General features: G+C 40.6%; 1 protein-coding gene across 2 annotated transcripts in view; it reads left to right on the top strand.

The window, feature by feature from the left end:
• Positions 1-22,738, top strand: part of KLHL14 (kelch like family member 14) — a 104,893-nt gene that overhangs the window by 43,278 nt on the left and 38,877 nt on the right. The window lies entirely within an intron of this gene.

The following is a 22,738-nucleotide window of genomic DNA, read 5'->3' as shown; positions in this document are numbered from 1 at the left end:
TAAAAAAAGGATTAAAATGACTTTCAAAATTACAACAAAAAATGGAAAGATAATTGGGGTGAGTGATTATTCTATGCAAATACCTCCATCAAAATAAAGCAGTAATTAAGGCAAAGTGCAAATAAGCAAACTGTTTCTTTTCAGATTCTCAAGATCACTTTGTGCTGGAGTTAGGAAATAAATGTGTATTTCATGACTCTGTGGCCAGTTAGAAATTGGTTTTGTGTGTCATATACAAATGATCACTCTCTGACCACACCTTTGTACTTGTTAATTATATTGTTTTTGATGGAACAAACAGTCATGCTTCCTAGAAGATACCTTAAGAGCCTGGCCACATTTAGCTGGCTTCAACAATGGTTTTGCCGAAAGGGGACTGTTGAGCAGACATGTTCTTACCTCTGTGTCTGGATGCCAAAGCAAACAATTGCTCCTTCTAGCGGGTGCTAATTATTAATCCTACTGGCATGCCTTGTTTTGTCATTAAGTCTTAATTTCTCTAAAAAAAAAATAAGATTGAACTCCAGTTATTTAGCTAGAACAATAATCATTGTGAATTTCAAAGACCAAAATCTTCCCACATTTTTATGTTGAGAACCGCAAAGCACTTTCAGAAAACCCTACTGCTAAGGCAATGATGTATCGCTTTTGCTTTCATTATATGTTTTTAATCAGAGCATGACTTCACACTAGACAAAGCGATGCTTTATGCATGGTCTCACTTGTTTTTGCTAAAATCTTTTGACATGATTAATTTTACTTTAATGCTTTTGTCTTGTTGTAATGGTAAGGATGATGGGTATAAACCAAGCAAAAATACATGCTTTTCTATTATAATGCCTCTGAGCATTAAAAATATCTTAGATGAAAAGGAAAAAAAAAATCACAGGAGACTGGTCTGACTGGAATTAAATTTCTTGCTACCTGAACACAGAGTACATGAGATTTTAAAAAAATGATTCAGTCATTGTTTTTAGTTTTATTTTTGGTATTTTTATAGCAATTTATTCATCTGTATGATTAGATCTGAAGAGGAGGAGAGAGACTGTGGCTCACAGATTTTGATCTCATTTGTCGCCTTATGGCATTTACTTCCTTCACAGTATTAAGGGACCAAAATATTAACCAATTTTATACAAGGTGTATCTCAACCAGAGATGAAGATAAAAACAGGCCATATCTTGCCTTGGTGATGCCTGGCATTGGATATAGGATAGTTTTTGGCTATACTAATTTTCAGTCTAAAAGATACCCTTTGTCCAAGTTACAGAAAAGCAGTGATATAAGTGACTTTATGAAGGAAACAATAGCTCATTCAACAAGTGAGACTTACCTTGTGAACAGCTGCCCAAGTATCAATTTTACCATATTCACTTTTTCTTTTTTTCCTTAATAAATGATGGAGTTGTTTGTCCTTATTACAAGAGTATGCTACTTTCCTTTTTTTTTTTTTTTAACATTTATTTAATTTTGAGAGACAGAGAGAGATAGAGCATGAGCCAGGGAGGGACAGAGAGAGAGAGGGAGACACAGAATCCGAAGCAGGCTGCAGGCTTTGAGCTGTCGGCATGGAGCCCGACGTGGGGCTGGAACTCATGGACCGTGAGATCATGACCTGAGCCTAACCGTGGCTTAACCGACAGAGCCACCCAGGCGCCCCTGCCACTTTCCTTTTTGCTACATAACTTGTATGCTTGTTTTACTACCTCCTAAATAATCTTAAACAACAAAAATATCATCTAGTGCTATCCAATAGAATTTAATGCAGTGATGGAAACGTTCTTTCTAACATCAAAGTCCAATACAGCAGCCACTAGCCACATGTGGCCATTGAGCACTTTACATGTTGGCTAAAACAGAGAAAATGAGTTTCCAATTTTATCTAATTTTAATAAATTTACATTTAAGTCACCTCCCATAGTAAGTGGCTTCTGCACCAAGAGCAAGCTCTAGATGACAGCTTTGCGATACCCAGCTTTACTTTGGAGAGCTGTCTGCCACCCCGACCTTGCTGGCCCAAACCTAGTCCCCTCTGTGCAAAGAAAAAAATAGGTGACCCCGTGAAATAAGTAAATCCAAAGAACACCCAATGAACCACATGTGAGCTCTTTTCTAGGTACTAGAGCTTCACCTTTTAATTTCACATTCTCTCCAAGTCTGGTGTATTCATTTCCTGGAGCTGCCGTCACAAAATACCAAAAACTAGGTGACTTAAAACAACAAAATTTGGGGGCTCCTGGGTGGCTCAGTTGGTTAAGCATCTGACTTAAGCTCAGATCATGATCTTGTGGTTCATGAGTTCGAGCCCCGTGTCAAGTTCTGTGCTGACAGCTCAGAGCCTGGAGACTGGTTCAGATGCTGTGTGTGAGTGTGTGTGTGTGTGTGTGTGTGTGTGTGTGTGTGTGTGTGTGTCTGTCCCTCCCCCTGCTCTCTCTCAAAAATAAATAGACATTAAAAAAATTTTTTTAAACTGACAAAAAATGTACCCTCTCACATTGCTGGAGGCTAGAGGTCTAAAATCAAGGTATCAGCAGAGCCATGGGTCCCTGCAAAGACTGTAAGGGAGAATGCTTCCTTGCTTCTTCCTGGCTTCTGGTGGCTCCTGGAAATCCTCAGTATTCCTTGGTTTGTAGCTTCCATCACTTTAATGTCTGTTTTGTCTTTACACAGATTCCTTCTTCGTGACACTCCTCTGTATCCAAATCTTTCTTCCCTTTCCTTCATAAAAACAGCTGTCATTGTCTCTAGGACCCACCCTAATCCAGTCTGACCCGATCTTAACTTGATTACATTCACAAAGACCCTATTGCCAAATAGGTTTATGTTCACAGGTCCTGGGGGTTAGGATTTAAACATATCTTATCGGGAGACACAATTACCTCACAACCCCTAGCAAACGATACACATAAGGAAAACATACAACCAGACAGACAGCTGTTAGACACTTACTGTGTGGAAGGCACACATCCTAGTCACTTCACTTGCATTTATTCATTTAATTCTTACAGCACCACTATGGTATTAGGCGCCATGATGATCCCTACTTGAGATGAAGAAATGGAGGCACAGAGACATCAAGTAATTCGCTCAAGATCACACAGATGGTAAATGGCAGAGCCAAAATGTGTACCCAAATAAAGCTCGAGAGTCTGCACTCTTCTGTTTCTCATTACTCAAGTAATAGCCAAGTGCATATCATAAAAAAAAGTTCAAGGTGAAGCAACACTGGACGGGTCACTTCAGCATTTTATGCAGAATAGAATGGAATGTTCTCTGCACAAATTGAATATATTAATATCATTGATATCATGCATATCTATTTGTTGAACTTTCCAGTATTTCCTTTGTTATTAATTAAAGAATGCTGGATTGAGTTATTCTTAGGGGAACATCATCCTAGAAATGAGGTGATCTTCCCTTCTAAGGGACTTGCCACTCCTGCCATTGCTTTTGTATGTACCTCCTCACTTGCAGAAAGATCCGTGTAAGATCTGTGTGCCGACACATGATTCGCTAACGAGGGAAAAACTGTGCATGTATGCTTCCTTGCTTGTCTGTTTTATCTTGTATTAGTGACACAGAGGGCCTCCTTCGTCTGTAGTGTATCGGTAAATCTCAGATCTTCGTTCCCTGTCCGTTCATAAATTTGTCGGAAGTATTTCATTACTGTAATCACTAAGTTTACCAAATACCAGTAGCTGCTTTTGTGTGTGCATAAATATTTCCTAGGATTAAATTACTTCTTCCACTTTAGAGCTTCCATTTAAAAAAAAAAAATGATAGATCTTCCTTTTTTGTCTTTATTCTTGTCAAAAACCCAAGTCCTTTTTCCCACCTGAGTGATAATCAAAAGATCTATGTGCAGATGAATTAAGGAGAAGTGTAATGGTTTTGTGCTTTCAATCTTATTATTAAATTCAAGGTGGGGGGCGCCTGGATGGCTCAGTCGGTTGGGTGTCCGACTTTGGCTGAGGTCATGGATCTCACAGCTCATGAGTTCGAGCCCCGCATCGGAATCTGTGCTGACAGCTCAGAGCCTGGAGCCTGCTTCGGATTTTGTGTCTCCCTTTCTCTCTCTACCCCTCCTCCACTCATGCTTTGTCTTTCTCTGTCTCAAAAATAAATAAACATTTAAAAAAATTTTTTTTAATTTGCAAGGTCGGATATCTTACATTGTGTTTGTAACAAATACATGTTAGTGGGTTTCTAGATCTAATTCAGAAAATAATCCAAGATGGTTCTCATATTTTGTGTATATATATTTCTACTGTCCAGTTCATTTGTTAACCACAGCATTAGGGTTTCATCGCCAGCTGGTCTCAGCCCTGAACTGAAAAGCTTTGGTAGACCCGAGGACAAGATGAGGCCAGAAGGGTAGCACTACCAAGCGCTTTCACTGGACAGAGTAACCTTTCTTGACCTTTGGAAAATTGTGACGTTTCCCAGACTCCGTTTTCAAAAGGAAAACAGAAACGTCAAATACATATCTTTTTAAGAAGCAACTTTTGTTCTTTTTACCAAGTAAACTGTAGTCACTTGCAAATATAATGGCCAATCCCTAGTCTCTCATGGTTGGAGGAAAACCAAGGATAAGAGTCCAATTCTCTTTACAGCCCAGCTGGCCTCATATAGAAGGAATTCTTTTCCCAAGCCACAAGCTGTGCCCCACCGGCTTCATAGGGGCATATGTGACTGCTGGTAATGCCAGCCCACTGAAAGAGAGATGGAACAGTGCATATCCATTAACACTACTGGAAAATAACAGGACATTTATTCTGCTGAAAGTAGGTTAGTAGCATCATCCTCATGCATGTTGCTTCCTTAAGCAGAACTGATGGAGGCAGGGAGGGCACAGAGCAGTACCTTCTGAGGTCTTCTGAGTTTCACTTGTTTGCAGTGTATAATGTGTCACTTGCCAGAATGCAAACACATGAAAATAAACACGTTTCCCAGAATAAAAAATTCCTGTGGCACCTTTTCCTTTTGAGAAGAAATATTGTTAGTAGAAGCTGTCTATCCAGGGGTCAGCCAACTTTTTCTGTAAAGGGCCAAATAGTAAATCTTCTGGGTTTTGCAGCCATGAGGTCTCTGTCACAACTACTCAGCTCTGCTGTTGTTGCATGAAAGTAGCCATAGACAATATATAAATGAATATGTGTGGCTGTGTTCTGGGAATGCTTTATTTATAAAACTAGGGGAAGAGCTAGATTTGACCTGCAGCGCGTAATTTGCCAACCTTTGCACTCTAATCTAAGGATCTATTTATTTTATTCATCAATCACACCTCTCGGTAGTAAAACAATACTTACGGTCTCATAACTAACATTTATGACACTGGCAAAACCCTTTACATGCATTAGCTCATCTAACCCTCACGACAATCCCATGGTGCAAGATCTATCACGACTCCCATTTTATAGAAGAGGAACCAAGGCGTTAAGAGATAAAATAACTTGTTCGATGCCCTGAGTAAGAAGCAAAGCCAAGATTCAAACTCAAGTAGTCTTGGTCCAGAGATCATGCTCTTAAGTCACAAGCCATACTGACTCCCAGGGAATATTTTGTGATCTTCCTCTTTAACTTTGGAGACAGACTCTGTTGTGAACATAAATGAGATACTTTCTCCGCCAGCACCATGAGGGCAGACATTCCATCTACCTTGTTGACTCGCTCCACTCCCCTGCCTGGCTCACCGGACATAGCCAACAGACACTGGGCAAATGTTGCATCAGGGGATTAACTCTCACGCTTGCCAGGGCCACAGGCCAGTCCCCAAAGTAGCTAAACATTGACTCAGTAGTCATGGGGTCCTCCAGAAAGTCGTATACTGCTTAGGCTGATACAGTGTCGGCCTCTCAAGGACATGTCCAGCATGTATATGGTCATATTTTTTGCTTGTCTTTATTCTGTCTTTGAACTTGCAAATATCTGTTATGAAAACCAGCCTCTTTGCAGACTATCTATGCAAAAGAAGTAAAGGAGAAAAGGATAAGGAAGAGAGTTTTGATTTTAGCAACACCAAGACGATAATGAACATTTTAATGAGCATTTATTATGTGCCCAGCACCATGTCGAACAGATGACATACATCTTCTTATTTAGATCACATTTTAAGGCAGAGACAACTACCCTGATAAGGATTCAGGAAACAAAGGCTTAGGATGACTAAATAACTTGTTGAAAATTATAGTTGATATTCCAAGGTACAAATTTTTTACTTCAAAATCTGGATGCTTAACCACTGTATGACACTGTCTTCGCTGAGATGCTCCACGGCTTGAAGCTAACATTGATGGGGAACTTGTTTGTGTAACACAGTGTGCTGCATGCCTTACATGGATTATCTCATTAAATACTCAGAGTAACGATGTGAGGTTGAGATCATTACTTTCTCCATTTATTAATGAGGGTCAGGGTGCCTGGGTAGCTCGGTCGGCTGGGCATCCAACTCCTGGTTTTGGCTCAGATTTCACAGTTCATGGGTTTGAGCCCTGCATTGGGCTCCCTGCCAGTGTAGAGCCTGCTTGGAATTCTCTCTTTCTGTCGCCCTTTCTCTGCTCCTCCCCTGCTTGTTCACTCTCTCTCTCTCTCTGTCTCTCTGAAAATAAATAAACATTTTAAAAAATGAGGAAACCAAGGTCAAGGACTGTTTCTAGGAAAGTTCATGGTGGAGCCAGATTATGAACCCAAGCAGCTGTCTTTTTTTTAAGTTCATTTATTTATTTTGAGAGAGGTGGGAGGAGGGAAGGAGAGCATGAGCACACACACGCACATGAGCGGGGTAAAAACAGAGAGAGAGGAAGAGAGAAAATCCCAATCAGGCTCCGTGCTGTTTGCACAGAGCCAGACGCAAGGCCCTATCTCACGAACCATGAGATCACGACCTGAACCGAAATCAAAAGTCAGACGTTTAACCGACTGAGTCACCAGGTCCCCCCAAGCAGTGGCCTCTACCTCTTAAACTCAACACTACCACCTTCATCTTGTCGGTACTATTTTAAGGATAAAAGTAGACATGTATTAAGGGCTCTCCAGGATAACGGAACTTTACAAGTGTATCTACTGGATGCATTTTATTCTTGTAACAACCCTGGGTAGTATCTCTATCCAGTCCTCACATTTGTAAAGCACTTTCCAGTCTGCCATTCACTGGGTCCCCCATAATAACCATGTGGGATAAACAGGTCAGGCATTATTATTACTGTTTGACATATGAGGAAACTAAAGTTCAGAGTGGTTAAGTGACTTGTCAAGGTCATGCAATAATTGATGACTTTGTGACTCAAACCCATGGCTTCTGACCTAATTTAGTTCAGTGTTCTTTCTATTAAGCCATGTTCTATGAAACCTTATTAGGAGTTCTTTGACCTGTAACTGACATTATTTGATCTCTCTCTAACATGGTATTTTTTTTTTCCAACTGGATTATTTAGTAAAGTATGTATCAGAAGCCTTTAACTCACTTGAGCCATTTTGAATGGAAAATAATTAACTCCTTGTTGCAAACAATGCAGACCTGGGAACTCACAAGATGCCCTATCAAAGCTGAAGCATACTTGATGAATGACACAGGGTTCCAACAGGAAGCAGATATAAGAGCTTGTTGGAGAGACATGGGCAAGGGCTAAGAGTGGAACACCCCTCTTTCCCACACCCTGGTGCCGATACGGTGGGGCACTGTTCCCACCTAGGCCTGAAAAAAGCAGGGAGAGGGAGAAGTTAGCAGAACCAGGGACAGAGGGGCTGTGCTGAGAAGATCATCTAACAGGACCTTCATTCAAACAAGGGAAGCGGCCCACACTGACCCACAGGAAGGAAGCCAGGGGAAGAAATACCCTGACCTTCCTCTCCTCCTCCCCTCAGTCTTCTGAAACCGAATCCGGGCAGAAGCCAGAGGAGAGGGAGGCTAGATGTGCACAGTACCATCAGCCCTTTGAAGAACTGGGGGTGGGGGGCGGATCTGCAGGGACAATCAGAAACCCCCCCCCCCCCCCACCGGCTGTTCATAAGCTGCCTTTTTTTTTACCACCAAACTCGATGATTGAAAATGGCAAAATGCAGATACATTTTCAGCTCTCTGGAACTGTAATATCTACTTTGGCTTACCCAAGTTCCTTTAAACCTGAGCTGTTTTATAGTTTCTACTGGATCTAACTGGCTCACTACCACATTAACAATCTGGAGTGGAGGCAGGTAACAAAGGGACAGCGACACGACACCACCAAGCCTGTCCACCAGGAACAACTAACAGCTCAAGCCTGTAACCAGTATTATCCCAGGCCCGTCGCTCACAGTAAGAATAACCGTGAATGTTTGTTTGACTTCTAAAAGATGGATTACTTTTTCTTTTTCCCTATGATTCTCTTTGCAAATCGAAGACATTCTGCATGGTACAGCATTGTGCTTTTCACATCTTAAAGTTACAAAGTAAAAATTCGTGGTCTGACTCACCTTTATCAGAAAGCACTATTGGTGTTTGTCGTGAGACCTGAGACCGCTGTCTTCAACAGTGTGGATTCCTGTAGGGCTCTGTGGGTCCCTTATTTACAGAGCACAGCTCTGCTACTGTATTGCCTCTTTCCATTTCCCCAGGTTCCTTTACACTTTTCTCTCTTTTTTTTGTCATTGTCGTTCCTATCATGTTAGACTGGAGGCTCTGTTTCTGATAAAGAAAAGGCACTATGTGTCTGAGGGACAGCGTAGGTTTGAGCTGGGGCCTCCTGATTGTCACTAAATGCCGAAGGAAAAGCCATTCCTGGGAGGGTCCTGTGGGAGAGTCACGCCGTCTGTCTTTCAAGGTCAGATGCGTAATTGCGGATTTCAACGGGTGAGTCAGGCAAGTGAGTTCACTGTGCTTGTGATCTGAAGACAGAGGCTACTGGAGAAGGCTTCCCCAAACTTGGGTGAGAATGAAGCGTTCTAACATTTTTCACCACATAAAGATTTTTAGATTGGGAACTGAGGAAGGCCAGTCATGGGAAAAAGAAGAGCTTGATTAATTAGCCATTTAAAACAAATATGTCAAGGTTGGGGGAGAGGAGGCCTTCCCCGAGTGGACCAAAAAACAGGTAAAAATGTAAATGTTATGGGACTCAAGTCTGAACAAATGCTCAGTGCATGTAGATGTCAATAAGGAATCATTCTTAACGAGTATTATTAACTTCAATAAAGATCTAGTTTGAAAGTCATTCTTTTCCTTTCTTTTATCCCTTACATAGATGGGTCCCCTTAGGAGGAGCTTACCTTTTACCTTTTATCTCTACCCGTTCTTGTGATGCACGGCACAGGGCGTCAGGGCTGGCCTAGATCTCTCCAAAACTTCCCAAAGGTGGGCGCCACACTGGACTACTGAGAAATGCCCAAGTTTTCTGTTAATAGGACTTTAAATATGGACTTGGCCACTTTTGTTGTCCCCTGCCCACAAATGTTACCAAAATGTCTAGAGGCATGGAATTGAGGACGTAACTGTCAGAGTGGCTCAAAACTCACCAGCCTCAGAGCCCCAGCACCCTGAGCCCATGGCCAACTTGTGGGCAAAGAGCCCTCTCTTTAGAGAACACACCCTGTTCTCCACAACCCTACGGTTCACCTTGCCAATGTGCCATCGCCCGTCTCCCGTATTTCCATGTAGTAAAACCAATGTGAAGAAGATCATCTTAAAGTACCCGTGTTTCCAAAGGAAAGGAGAAGAACTTGAGGAATAGGAAAGGAAGGACATTTTTTAATTTTTTTTAACATTTTAAATGTATTTTTGAGAGAGACAGAGACAGAGACAGAGCATGAACGGGGGAAGGACAGAGAGAGAGGGAGACGCAGAATCTGAAGCTGCTTCAGGCTCTGAGCTGTTTTTAGCACAGAGCCCAATGCGGGGCTCGAACTCAGGAACTGCGAGATCATGACCTGAGCTGAAGTCAGACCCTTAACCGACTGAGCCACCCAGGCGCCCCAGGAATGACAATTTTTAAATTGTTAATATGTGAGGAAGCTTGGTGGGCCTGGTATTGAAATCACGAAGAACAAGGAGGGTTTTATTTGGCCATGAGTTCTGGTCCACAGAGTATCCATTCTGCACTTCTAATATATCCTTCGCCTCAGTGAAGGTTGTATCTATCTGGCTAAGTCATCTTCTTACTCTGAAAATGTAGGTTTGGGAAGAATGTGATGTCTAGGGTACCTTCCTAGATGCCTCTTTTCTAGTTACCCTTTAAGTACTAGTGTTTGGCGAAACATCATGCCAGCCCTCTTCTCATCTTGAGCACCCTTCCTGCTCTGTGGCATCCGTACTAGATGGTGACAGACTACTAAGCTCTGTTTCCTTCCCAGACTGTATTTCCACCTGCCTCCTGAACATCTCCACTTGGCCTTCGAACCACTGTCTTGCCTTCAGACTCATCTTTGCTGTTCTCTCTTGCAGTAAATGGTATCTTCGTCTCCCCAACCTGAAAACTGGAGTTTCATCCCTGACCTGTCCCTCTTCTCTAAGCCCTCCTTCATCCTGTGAATAAGCGCTGTCATTATTATCTTCTGTTTTAACCCATCTTTTGCTCTCCACTCACATTGTCAGTCCCTCGTATAAAATCTTTGATGAATCCCCAGAACACACACGGTGAAATCTACCTCCTCGCCACAGCTTCTAAATCCTGCCTTCCCAGATTCACTTCTGTTCTTTCTCCCATCCCACACCTTTTCCTCCAGCTTTTCCAGACTACATGCAGACCCCTGAAATGTCATCCTTCTGACACCCAGGCCGTCGCTCCTGCCCTCTCTTCTGCATCGGATGCTCTTCAGTTCTAATTCCACACATAATTTGTGCAACACTTGTTCCAGCATTTCAAGCTTTGTGCTAGGAATTTGGGATACAAATAAGACACCATATTCTGAAAGTCTCCACAATCTTCATACGAAACACAGTTTAATAGTTCTATATAATATGATAGGCCTTCAAGATACAAGGAAGTACAGGGTGTTAAGGGAGCACACAGAGTCACAACTACTTGGCCCTGCACCTCCTTCTGACCATGTGCCAGAGTCACCCCTGATCTACCTCTGACAAATAATTGCTGTCTCCTCTGTGTTGTCACAGAACGCTGCCCACGCTTACCTTAGGAAGCTTATTGTTTTGTGTTGTCGTTTAAATATCTGCCTTCCTATATTGAAAGCAAGAATATTGTGCCTTATTTATCTGATAGCCACCATGTCAAGCACATGTAGTGATTATTGAAGAAATGAGTGAGTAGTGCCTGAACAACAATAGCAGCTTAAGCAACCCCAGCAGCCAATAAACTCACAGACATCAAAGCCAGTTTTACCTTCACATCTTATTTCTACAGTGATCAATCTGGAGGAGCGTTACATCAAATTGTTTGAGCTACGCGCACATACACACACACAGACACACACACATGCATACATTTGTATATAATGTTATATACGTATATACTCATATATATAATGTTATATAGTGAGGCCCCAAAGGGCTTATAGTTGTTAATGAAGACATAAATATCTCATTTATCCAGATCTTTGAACAGGGACTTAAGGGATACAGATACCTTGTTTATAGTTCAAGTTCAAAAATTGTGGGCAAGCTTTGAAAATGTGTTCTTTCCTATGGACTGTGTACTAAGTGCCTACCATAGTTGCACAAAACAGGTACTAGCTAAATATTTGTTGAAATAGTGTGCTTCCAACAAATTGTAGCACCAGGTATTATCAATTTTGATGAAACTGGCAAGTGCTATCTTTACAAAATGTTCAAGAAAGCTAAACTATAGGAATGTTGTCGAGTATATCTATGTCACTGTAAAAATACACAAAGATGAAAATAGAGGGGAGCTCATTACAGTGACTATAAAATACTGAAACTATTTTTTAGCTCTGATTAGTGTAATAAATCCAAAGATATAGTACGGAATGCGAGAATTGGCTTTCTGTGTAAAAGAAGCTCTTAGATAAAATACACGACACCAAAAACTGATGGAAACCTATATTCCAAATTCGTTCTGTTCAGTAAAATGCTACACCTGAATCTAATCTGGTTTTTTGGTTTTATTTATTTATTTATTTTTTTTTTTTGGTGCTAGTGTCCATTGATGTTTAGTATCCGGGCTTTCTTGCTAATCATATGACCGTCAGTAAACGATTTACGTGTTCATTGTCTCAGTTCTTCCCATTTTAAATTCTAGAAAATAATCCCTGCCTTACCTCACAGAAGGTGCCTGGGAAAGTCCCTTGTAAACTGGCAAGTAACCTACAAAGGTGATGAGTTCTTATTCTGGCCAGAGGGAGAACAACATGAACAAAGGTGTGTGACACTTCATTTTAAATTGAGGAAACTGCAAAGAGTTGGGAACTGCTGAAAGGTGGGTTGAGAACAGGTGTAAAGGGTCAAGTGGAAACCATTTAGATCTTATTCTACATTCAGTGGGGAGTCACCAAAAATCTTTGAGCAGGGAAATAACATAATTCAACCTGTATTTTAAAAGCTAATTTGGGGCAAATTGGAAAAGGAGAGATTGGAGACAAGCTAATCATTTATGCATAACCCAAGCAGGACATGATAAGGGCCTGATTTACAGCAATGGCTATGGAAACAATGAAAGAATGGTAAAATTAGAACTCATTTCATAAATAGAGTTAAACATCATTTGGTAATGCTGGGCAATAGGAGATAAGAGATGGTGGGGCTTGCTCAAATTGAGCTGATGCCTTTGGTCAAAAGAGGAAACCAAGAAGATGCAAGTTTACAGGAGAATCAGTGCGGTCTTGAACATCCATGTTGTGGTGTCTATATTTATCATATCCAGACCTGTGCCTGTACAATTATAGATGTTCAATACATTTTTGGTGAATATATCAATGAAGAATGGGAGAATTAAAGACTGGGAGATATTCAAGGGGAGGTACCCAGAGAGGACTGGAATTGGTCTATATGACAGAGAAGAGAATGCTAGAAATACAAATTCTGAAGTCAGCATTAAGCAAATAGCATCACTGAGATCTGAAAGGGAGAAGAGATGGAGGCAAAAGAGAATTAATTACTCAACTCTAAGAAAATAGGATTATGTGTGTCCAATGCATATAGAGTAGGGCTCAATAAAGAGCTATCTGTTGAATGCATGAATGGAGGAATGAATGAATACCAACTTTTCAGGAGTAAAGGAAGTACAGTTAGGAGTCTTGTAATAGCCCTTTGTTTGGTCTGAAGTGTTTTGTCTGAATCCCATAGACTAATTCTGTAATTCATCCTCTGGCTCCATGAGGAACCATGAACTGTAATGCCTAAATTTCAGGCCACCATGAGGAATTTCTTCCCCTTGTCCTTCTCACTTCCACATGTTTTCTTTCCAGTTACTGAAATCTATCATCAAACTGCAGTTGTAAACAGATTATTATTTCCTTAAGACTACAACAGTGACAGGAACTTTTCATAACAGTTTTCCATGCACTAAAAGTGGGCCAAATAGAACCAAAATATTCACTCCACTCACTTCATTTACTATGACTCGTATATGCAACATGATGCATAAGAGATTTTGGAGTTATTGGTCCAATACCTTGACGATCACAGGGAAGGCCAGTTTGGAGACAGAGGACATTTCAATCTCAATCTGAGTTGATTTTGCTCTTATAGGCCCAGCATAGCCTGGCAAATGAGGACAGCGGGACAAACTATATCTAAAGCTTTCAGGAGTTATAATGTAAAAGGTTCATATCTATAAAAGTAATATTTAAAAAAAATTAAAGTACAAACTAGATACAAAACAACATGAAAAAATAATTTCTAAATATTAATTATATGAAATAAAAGTCTAAAATTGATTGTTAAAATTCCAGCAAACTAAAAACTTCACAGTTTATAAAATGTTAACCTTATCTTCCTATTTTTTCACCACACACCCCCGCCCAAGAGCAAAGCCTTTCATGGCTAATACATGATCAATTTATTTGCATTTACCACTGCCCTTTGGCTTTACCCACTCTCTGAAGAATTAAATGACCAAAGGACAGGCTGAAAGGAGGTAACAGAAGAAATAATAATACTGGAATAATATATGAACCAGACCACCGGTCACTGAATAATCATGAGTTGACCATATTCCTAAAATACAGTCATCGTTTATCATTATAGTCCAAGAAATCTCGTCTCTCAGCTAATAAAAAAATTTTCCTTAAAATTACTTCTAAATGTCAGATGACTGTAATTCAAAAGAGGAGAACATAAAATTAGTATCTGTTTTCAGAAGCACCATTAAGGCCTTTTAGTAATTTCACTGACTTTTTAGATTTTCCAAGTGAAGATCCACCTATAGACGTTTTTTTTCCATCTCATTACTGTGTGGAGGAAATGAACTTTGAGCAGCTCTTGTCAGCTCAGGGGCCCTGATTGGTTTGAAGACTATTTTCCCCACAAAGGATGCCCCTACTGATTTGCTATAGTCATCTGTGACTATTAAGGATTCAGAAAGTTAACTGTTACTGAGATGAGGAGCTATAATTCATAGAGGACCTAGGTTAATACAACAAGAAAGAGTAGGAGATATGTTGAAACTACTTAATCAGAAAAGGATCAAACATAGTTTAAATGCATGTGTTATTTGTAAAAATCTGAGAGAGTATTTAAAGGTGAGGGGGAGGACTTTTTTTTTTACTTTCTTTTTTTTAATATTTTAAGTTTTCATTTAAATTCCAGTTAGCTAACATGTAGTGTAATACTGGTTTCAGGAGTAGAATTTAGTGATTCATCACTTACATACCAACACCCAGTGCTCATCACAAGTGTCCTCCTTACTGCCCATCACCCATTTCGCCCATCTCCCTACCCACCTCCCCCCCAGCAACCCTGTTTGTTTTCTTCACGAAAATGTTTGCTTCTTTTTTTAAAGTCTGTTTATTTATTTTGAGTGAGAGCGTGAGCAGGGGAGGGGCAGAAAGAGGGGGAAAGAATCACAAGCAGGCTCCATGCTAACTAACAGTGCAGACCTCACAAACCTGCAAGATCATGACTTGAGTTGAGATCAAGAGTCGGGGGCTTAACCGACGGAGCCACCCAAGCGCCCCTAGAATGTTTGCTTCCTAACTGAAAGCAATTTACTATTTTTAAAAAACGAATTCAATAGGGGCACCTAGGTGGCTCAGTCAGTTGAGCGCTTGACTTTGGCTCAGGTCATGATCTCACGGTTCATGGGTTCAAGCCCCGCGTGGGGCTCCATGCTAACAGCTCAGAGCCTGGAGCCTGCTTTGGACTCTGTGTCTCCCCCTCTCTCTCTGCCTTTCCCCCATTCCCATTCTGCCTCTCTCTCACAAAAATAAGTAAACATTAAAAAAATTTTTTTTAATGAATTCAATAAAGAGTAAAGGAGGGGCACCTGGGTGGCTCAGTCGGTTAAGCCCCTGACTTTGGATTTCAGCTCAAGTCATGATCTCATGGTTCTTGTGTTCGAGCCCCACATCAGGAGCTCTGTCAGCTCTACTGGCAGTGTGGAGCCTGCTTGGGATTCTTGCCCTCCTTCTCTCTCTGCCCCTCCCCCTTCTCAAAATAAATAAATAAACATAGTTTTTAAAAGAGTAAAATAAATACTGAAGCTACTTAAAAAAAAAAAATGTCATCCATAGTCAAATGCCTGTGTATTTGTAAAAGCCCAAGAGAGAATTTTAAGGTAAGGCAAAGGACTTTATTTATTCCTTCACTTTCTCTAAAAAGTTTGCTTCTTACAGCAATTTACCATTTAAAAATGTTGTATGGATTTATTCCCTAAAAAGCAAAGAAAATCAGATCATTTCCCCAACCATGTGTACACCATATACAGAAATACAAGTTTATACTGATGCATGGATCAAAGTTTCTTGGAGACCAAAGGACAGCAGTAAATTCTAATTCATTACATCTGTGCCACATAAACATCGCAGGACTTATCTGCAGATCTTTTAATTATTGGAGAATCTGGCCTACTTTTAATATCCCCTTTTAATATTATTACCATAGAGTATCACTGCTAAGTATTTGTCCTTGTAAGTTTCTGAAAGAGGAAATAAACCACATTACCTTCAGCACTGAGGTGTATGAAGTTTAAAGATGGATTACTCTGAACGCCAGAATTTTCTCTGCATTTTCAGCTTACTGTTGTAGTTTCCCTCTTTGTTTTGTTGGCCTTACTTAGAGCCCCATATCTGCGCATAGTTCTTTCTTGGTGCTTTTTCTGGGGGGCAAGCAAAGAACAGTGTACGCCATCTAGTGGCTCCGCTCAAAATTGCAACAGTCGAAGGAAGGGGAGTTTGAGCAGGAAGCAGCAGGGAGTGGCTGCAGCCATGGCAATTGACAGGCAGTTCTTCAGCATTTCCGAGAGCCTGAAGAACACCGAAGTGGTTGCCGTGAATTCCAGGCGGAAGCCCTCACCGCACATGAAAAGATTCAGTCTAGGAAGTTAATTTAAATAGCCCACAGTTAAAATCCTACTTTACTCCGATATGTATCTATAATTACTCTGCTTTAATGAGAACTTTTTCTTGCCTGCTTAGTACTGGAATTAATATTACTCCTGTAATACTTTGTTACAGCATGAAGTAAGCAACTTGGATGAAAGAGGAAATAGGTTCCATTTGTGATCATATGCTAAGTGAATTGCGTGTCTAAATCATCATCAACCAAAGCTGTGGTTGCCAGTCTGTGAACTCCTGGAGAGCCACGGAATCATTGCAGAGGGTCCTTGAATTCACCTCACAAGGCTTTTCTCTGTAGACTGAATCTGTGATGTCATCTGCATACATTGGATTCATAATTGCAATTCAAATGTAATTAGTAAAAGAGCATTACTAAATTATCAATTGCTTATGGTGTTATACAGTTTTCATCAATAAATACAGGTATATCACTCTCACCTAGGGACCTTGACAAAATATTTATATTTATATGTAATTTACATAAAAAAGATAGATTTTTTTTAAAGAAATATAATGGTCCTGATTTCAGCAGTCCTACTTCTAAAAATTTGTTCTAAGGAGATAATTATTCACGTTCAAAGTCACTTCAGTGTTGTTTATCACAGCAATTAACTGGGCTCAAACTTCTGCTTGACAGTTAGGGTTTGTTGAATAAATTTTAGTTTATTTGCTCCCCCCAATAGCTTACCATTAGTTTACCAGTTACCAATAGTTTATTAAAAACTATTAATGAAGATCTATATTTTTTGAAATGAAAATAGTTTACCATATATTCACGGTGAAAAAGAGCAGATTAGAAAATCATATATGTCATGATCCACCTTTATCTATTTGTGAGTAGGCAAAGAAAAAGTCTAAAAGGATATTTTTAATCCCAAGGGGAATAAATACTGTATTTTATCAAGCATAATATGAGAGAAAGAAGTCAAAAATGCCCACTTAGTTTTTTGACCTGAGCAAGTAGAAGGACAGAGTTGACATTGACTTAGTTGGAAAGCAGAGTGTTTGCAGGGGAAAACCAGGGATTTGTTTGGGAGCGTGTGACGTTGGAGAGTCCATCTGATACCCACGTGGAGCTCTAAAGTCATGTGGCTGGAAGACCACCGAGGTAGTGAGTATGGGTAGAGGTGAGAGGAGATTTAAAGGGCATACTTTTGGGGCATGCCAACGTTTACACACTGAGAAGATGAGAAGGAAGCAGTAAGGAGTAGGACCAAAGAATGGCAGAGAGGGTAGAAGGAGGATCCAGAGAGAATAGTCTCCCAGAAGGATACATGGGGAAGAGGCAGTGATCTGTGTCAGATGCTGCAGATCGATCCTGTGAGATGAGCACTGGATGTTAACGCAACAACAGCTGTTTCAGGGGAATGATGAAGCTAAAAGCCTAACTGGAAAGTGTTTAGGTAGAAATGGAAGGGGGAAATTGGAAACTTTGAGTAAAGACAACTCTTTCAGGGACTGTTTATGTAAAGAGAAACGGAGAAATGGGATGGGTAGGAAGAAGAGGATACTGACCCAAGGAAAATTTTTAAGGTGGCAATTTACCAGCATGTTTCTCTGCTGCTAGGAGAGATCTGATAAACAGGAAAAGACCGATGATATGAGACATGATAATGTTGCTGGGAAAATATCCTTGAGTAGTCGAGAGAGAATGGAACTCACTACACGAATAGAGGGCTTGACTTTAGAAAGGAGCAGCGACAGCCCATCCATCCTTAATAACAAAAGGAAACAAAAGCAAAGGCAGTGTATAGGTAATTTGGTAGGTATGATGCTGGGAGCCTGTGGGAGTTCTTTTCTAAATGCTTCTATTTTCTTAGCGAAATAGAAAACAAGGTTATCAGCTAAAAGCAAGTCAAGGAGCAGATGTTAAAGAGTTGGAGAGAGAACAAGATGTGCAATCATCATTTAGGACAGAGGTCAGAAAACTTTTTCTGTAAAGGGCAAGAGAGTAAATATTTTATCATCTGCAGGCCGTTAGGTAGCTGTCACAACTATTCACCTCTGCCATTGCAACATGAAAGCCACCATAGACAATATATAAACTGATGGGTGTGACTGTGTTTCAATAAACTTTATTTACAATAAGAGGCTGTAGGCCAGATTTGGCACAAGGGCTATAGTTTGTTAACCCTTGACCTAAAAGAATGAGATCATGAATAGTCTAGAGAAACATGGTAGGAATTTCAGGCAACAATATCATGAATTTAAAATGAGGTCTGTTCTGGGGCACCTGGGTGGCTCAGTCAGTTAAGCATCCAACTCTTGGATTTGTGAATGTGAACCCCCCACCCCTGTAGGGCTCCATGCTGACTGTGTGGTCTGCCTGGGATTCACAATCTCCTTCGATCTCTGCCCCTCCCCCACTCACTCCCTCTGTCTCTCATGAAATAAATAAAAACTTAAATAAAACTTTTATATATATATAAACAAGTTTTATTTATATATATATAAATGTTTTAAATAAAAACTTATATATATAGATATAGATATGTGTGTATATATCTACATATATATAAAATAAGGCCGGTTCTAAACCCAGAGCAAAACCAGCCACTTCCCTGTCACACATGGTGCCATCAGCCTATCGGTCCCAAATCTACAGTCCAGCCACCCTCCTGCCCAAGTCAGCGTGCACTGCCTGCCACCTACTTAACGTCAAGTCAACATGCCTTCACCTCAGATCAACAGAGGCTCAAACTGAGACTCTCCCTCAGATTCCAGCCCCTGTACTTAAATGTGTGCAGAAAAGTGAGCATAATTTAAACCACAGAATGAAGCAACCCCATTGGTGACACAAATTTGGGGGAACATGTAATGGATGAAAGGAGTGTGTTGGGTTGGGAAGGGCGCCTGGGTGGCCCAGTGTGTTAGGCATCTGACTCCTGATTTCGGCTCAGGTCATGATCTCACGGTTCATGAGATCAAGCCCCAAGTCGGGCTCTGTGCTGACAGCAAGGCGCCTGCTTGGGATTCTCTCTCTCGCTAACTCTCTCTGTTCCTTTCTCTCTCTGCTTCACCCCTGCTCATACACTCTCTCTAAATAAATAAACATTAAAAAAGGTAAAAAAAACAAAAAAACAAAAAAAAGGAATGTGCTGGGTTGGGAACATCTTCAACAAGCACATTGAAGAACAATACCTATAGCATGGTTTTGGTTACTAAAAGAAACAAACCCAAACCTGGCCTCTTACTTATGTATAAGTTTGAAAATGGATGGTGGGAGGGCTGGTCTGGATACCACCTCTGGAGAGGGAGGGTTGGGGGAAGGGGAAAGGAGGACTCTCCTTTTACATACCCTTCCTGTATATCTTTTTTAAGTTTCTAAGACAAAGGGTGAATTAAGCAAAGAAAAAAATAAATTAATTAATAAAATGAGGACTGTTCACATGGTGGTATAAATATCTCCAGTCACATTCAGTTGTGTGGGTGTTGACATAGGGCTGGATATAACCAAGATCTGGTTTGGCACCGCGAGTATGAACAAGAGAGTTGAGTACGTAAGCCAGAAAATGACTATGGAGGTGAGCAATGAAGTCTAAGCTGAGTCAGGGGGGAGGTGCAGACATGAGGGGTACGGGCTCCGAAGGACAGTGAGAAGGAGGTGGGCTTAATGGATTTAGGCCTTTCTATTAATCTTTGATGCTGAGATATTCCTTCTGAGGAAAGAGGACAATTCTTCATTAGCTATTTTAGTAAAGAGTCAGAGCTAAATAGTGATTCAAACTTTGTTGGGTCACAATGCACAGAGCAGTCATCATTCTGTAGGGTAGATGTAATATTACTCCCTATTGTATCAACATGAGGGGAAAGATAATGCAAATCCAATTTGGAAGTAGTGTTTGAATGACAACCTTGCTTACCGTTATGCCTAGTTTCTTAGTTATTAGAACTATTTCCTCTCTTCTTCTCCTTTATTGTATAAAAATTTTCTTGCCTCATCTTTCTCCACAAATAATGCTTATATCGTTAGTGGTCTTTCTTTTTTTTTCTTTTGATGTCTCACTTTGCCTCTTAGCCTTTACATGTGTCCTTCTGAGGAAAGAGGACAATTCATTAGCTATTTTTACTTTCATTAGCTGTGTTTTACTTTTTCTGGGTAGACACTTGAAAAGTGTTCCTACTCTTCATGTTTTTTCCCCTTATAGAACCTTCTCTCTTTCGTTGGATTTATGACCTTTAAGATGATGACTGTTTTTATTTTAGCAGATATATACCCAAGTGGGGCAAGGATGTTAGCAAGATTGAAAGAGAGGATCTATTACCTGTTCACACACTTCAGGCTTTACTCCCCTCCCTAAACCTTCCGTGCTTCCCTGGTAAGAGTGGTAGACTCTTTGGTATTCGGGGAACTCTATGACCTTGTCTCTTGCTAAGTTTTCAACTTGACATCCCATTGCTGCTCAAACTTTACACTCTAGCCACAAAAAACTGCCTAACGGTTCCCCAGCCACCATGCTTCTCTGCACACGGATGGCATTGACTGGAATTCCTCGAGCCCCTCTGCACCGGTTCATTTCCCACTCTTCCTGCACAGACCCAACACACATCCACCTGCGTGGATTTTCCAGGACAACTAAAATAATTACTCTTCATTTGTCTTGTCTTTCCCTGAATTTTGGACCTCTGTCATATCATTAACTATAGTCTGCTTTGCACTAAATGTACATATGTGTGTAAATTTTTCCTCTGATGGGTGTGATCAGGGTCTGTGCTCATGTTCTTCTCTGTTTCACACACAGCACGTAGTAGGTGTGTGATACATGTTAAGTAAAAACTAACTGAAATCTCTTACCCTCATGCACTGTGTGTTTTTAGGAAGTTAGTTTAAACCACTGTAAGCATACCGATATGACTCTTGAAAATGTGGAGACCTGGACCATTTCATCCTATCCACATGTCCAGATGTGATTTTCTGAGAACCACACATTCTGACTCCCATATGTCAAAACTACATTTTAAGTCAATTCTATATCAAATCTATGCTTTAACAATTCCATACTTTTATTAGGTAGCTAATATCACAAGTAATGGAATTTTGCTTGTCTGGAAATGCTTTGTCTTTTGTAAAATTAAACAATGCACAAATACTTGGTAGTGGAAAGGGGACAATAAAAGAACTAACTTTTATAGCTTGTTGATAATGAGCCTGGTGCTTTACGTAAGTTATCCAACTGAATTGAATCCTCACAATAGCCCTTTGAGGTAGATATTATAATCTACATCTTACTGATGGAGAAATCAAGCCACCTAAGCTCACACGGTTAAATGATATAAAACCTAGATCTGTGTGACAATGTACCATCTTCCCTTTTAAAACGTAAATTGCACTTAAGTCTCCACTACTGAACCCAGTAGCTAAAGCCACATGCTTATTGAATTACTATTTCACCTTAACCATATTGCTTTAGGTTCTCCATCTGAAATTTAGAAGTATTGGTTGTGAGTCACAGAAATACAGTTCAGCATAACTTAAACTATTTCATCATTAACAAATATTTACCGGATGCCTACAATGTGCAAGACATTGTTCTAGGCACTGGGGATTTGGTGATGAGTATGACAGTCATGCAGCATGCAGTTAGTATTATTAGTATATGGCCTACTTGTTGGTATAGAAATGGTTTAGAAACAAACAAAAAACCTATATCATGGTAGGCATTAACGAGTGCTATCAGGATCATTACAGCCGGGTAAAGAAGTGGTGAACAACAAGGGAGTCCTTTTGTAATGGGATTGTCAGGGAAGGTCTCTCTTTCTAGCAGTCACCTGAATAAAGTGACAGAGCGAGTCGTGAGATACACAAAGGAAGAACATAGAGGCAGAGAGAACAGAGTGCAAAGACCCTCAAACAGGAATGTGTTTGTGGTGGTGGGGAGACCACAGGGAAGCAGTATGGCTGGAGCACCCCTGGGAGGGGAGAGTGAGAGAAAAGAAGGTTAGGAAGGTGGCCAGCAGCCATATGGTCCTTGTAGGCCATTCTGAAAACTCAAATGTTTATTCTAAGGGTGACAAGATGTAAGGAAAAGACCTAATAGAAATGAGTGTCATCATCTGACTTGACTCAGATGCAAGGATCATTGTGAGTGTTCTGGAAAGACTAAGCCAAATAGGAACAACAGCAAAAGCAGGGAGGCAGGAGGATGCTGGAAAAGCCCAGGGGAAAGAGACCACATGGGTCCACATCACCAGGAGGGCAGGGCAGCACATGGCCTTACACATGACTCAGAAACAAAACTTTGACATCTTATCAGGATTCTTTCTCTGTAAGTCTCTTTTCTCCTCACTGCACAAGCTC

The sequence above is a fragment of the Acinonyx jubatus genome, chromosome D3, assembly GCF_027475565.1.
Source record: "Acinonyx jubatus isolate Ajub_Pintada_27869175 chromosome D3, VMU_Ajub_asm_v1.0, whole genome shotgun sequence".
Lineage (NCBI taxonomy): Eukaryota > Metazoa > Chordata > Mammalia > Carnivora > Felidae > Acinonyx > Acinonyx jubatus.
The sequence above is the reverse complement of the archived record's forward strand: the minus strand, read 5'-3'. Positions and strand labels throughout refer to the sequence as shown.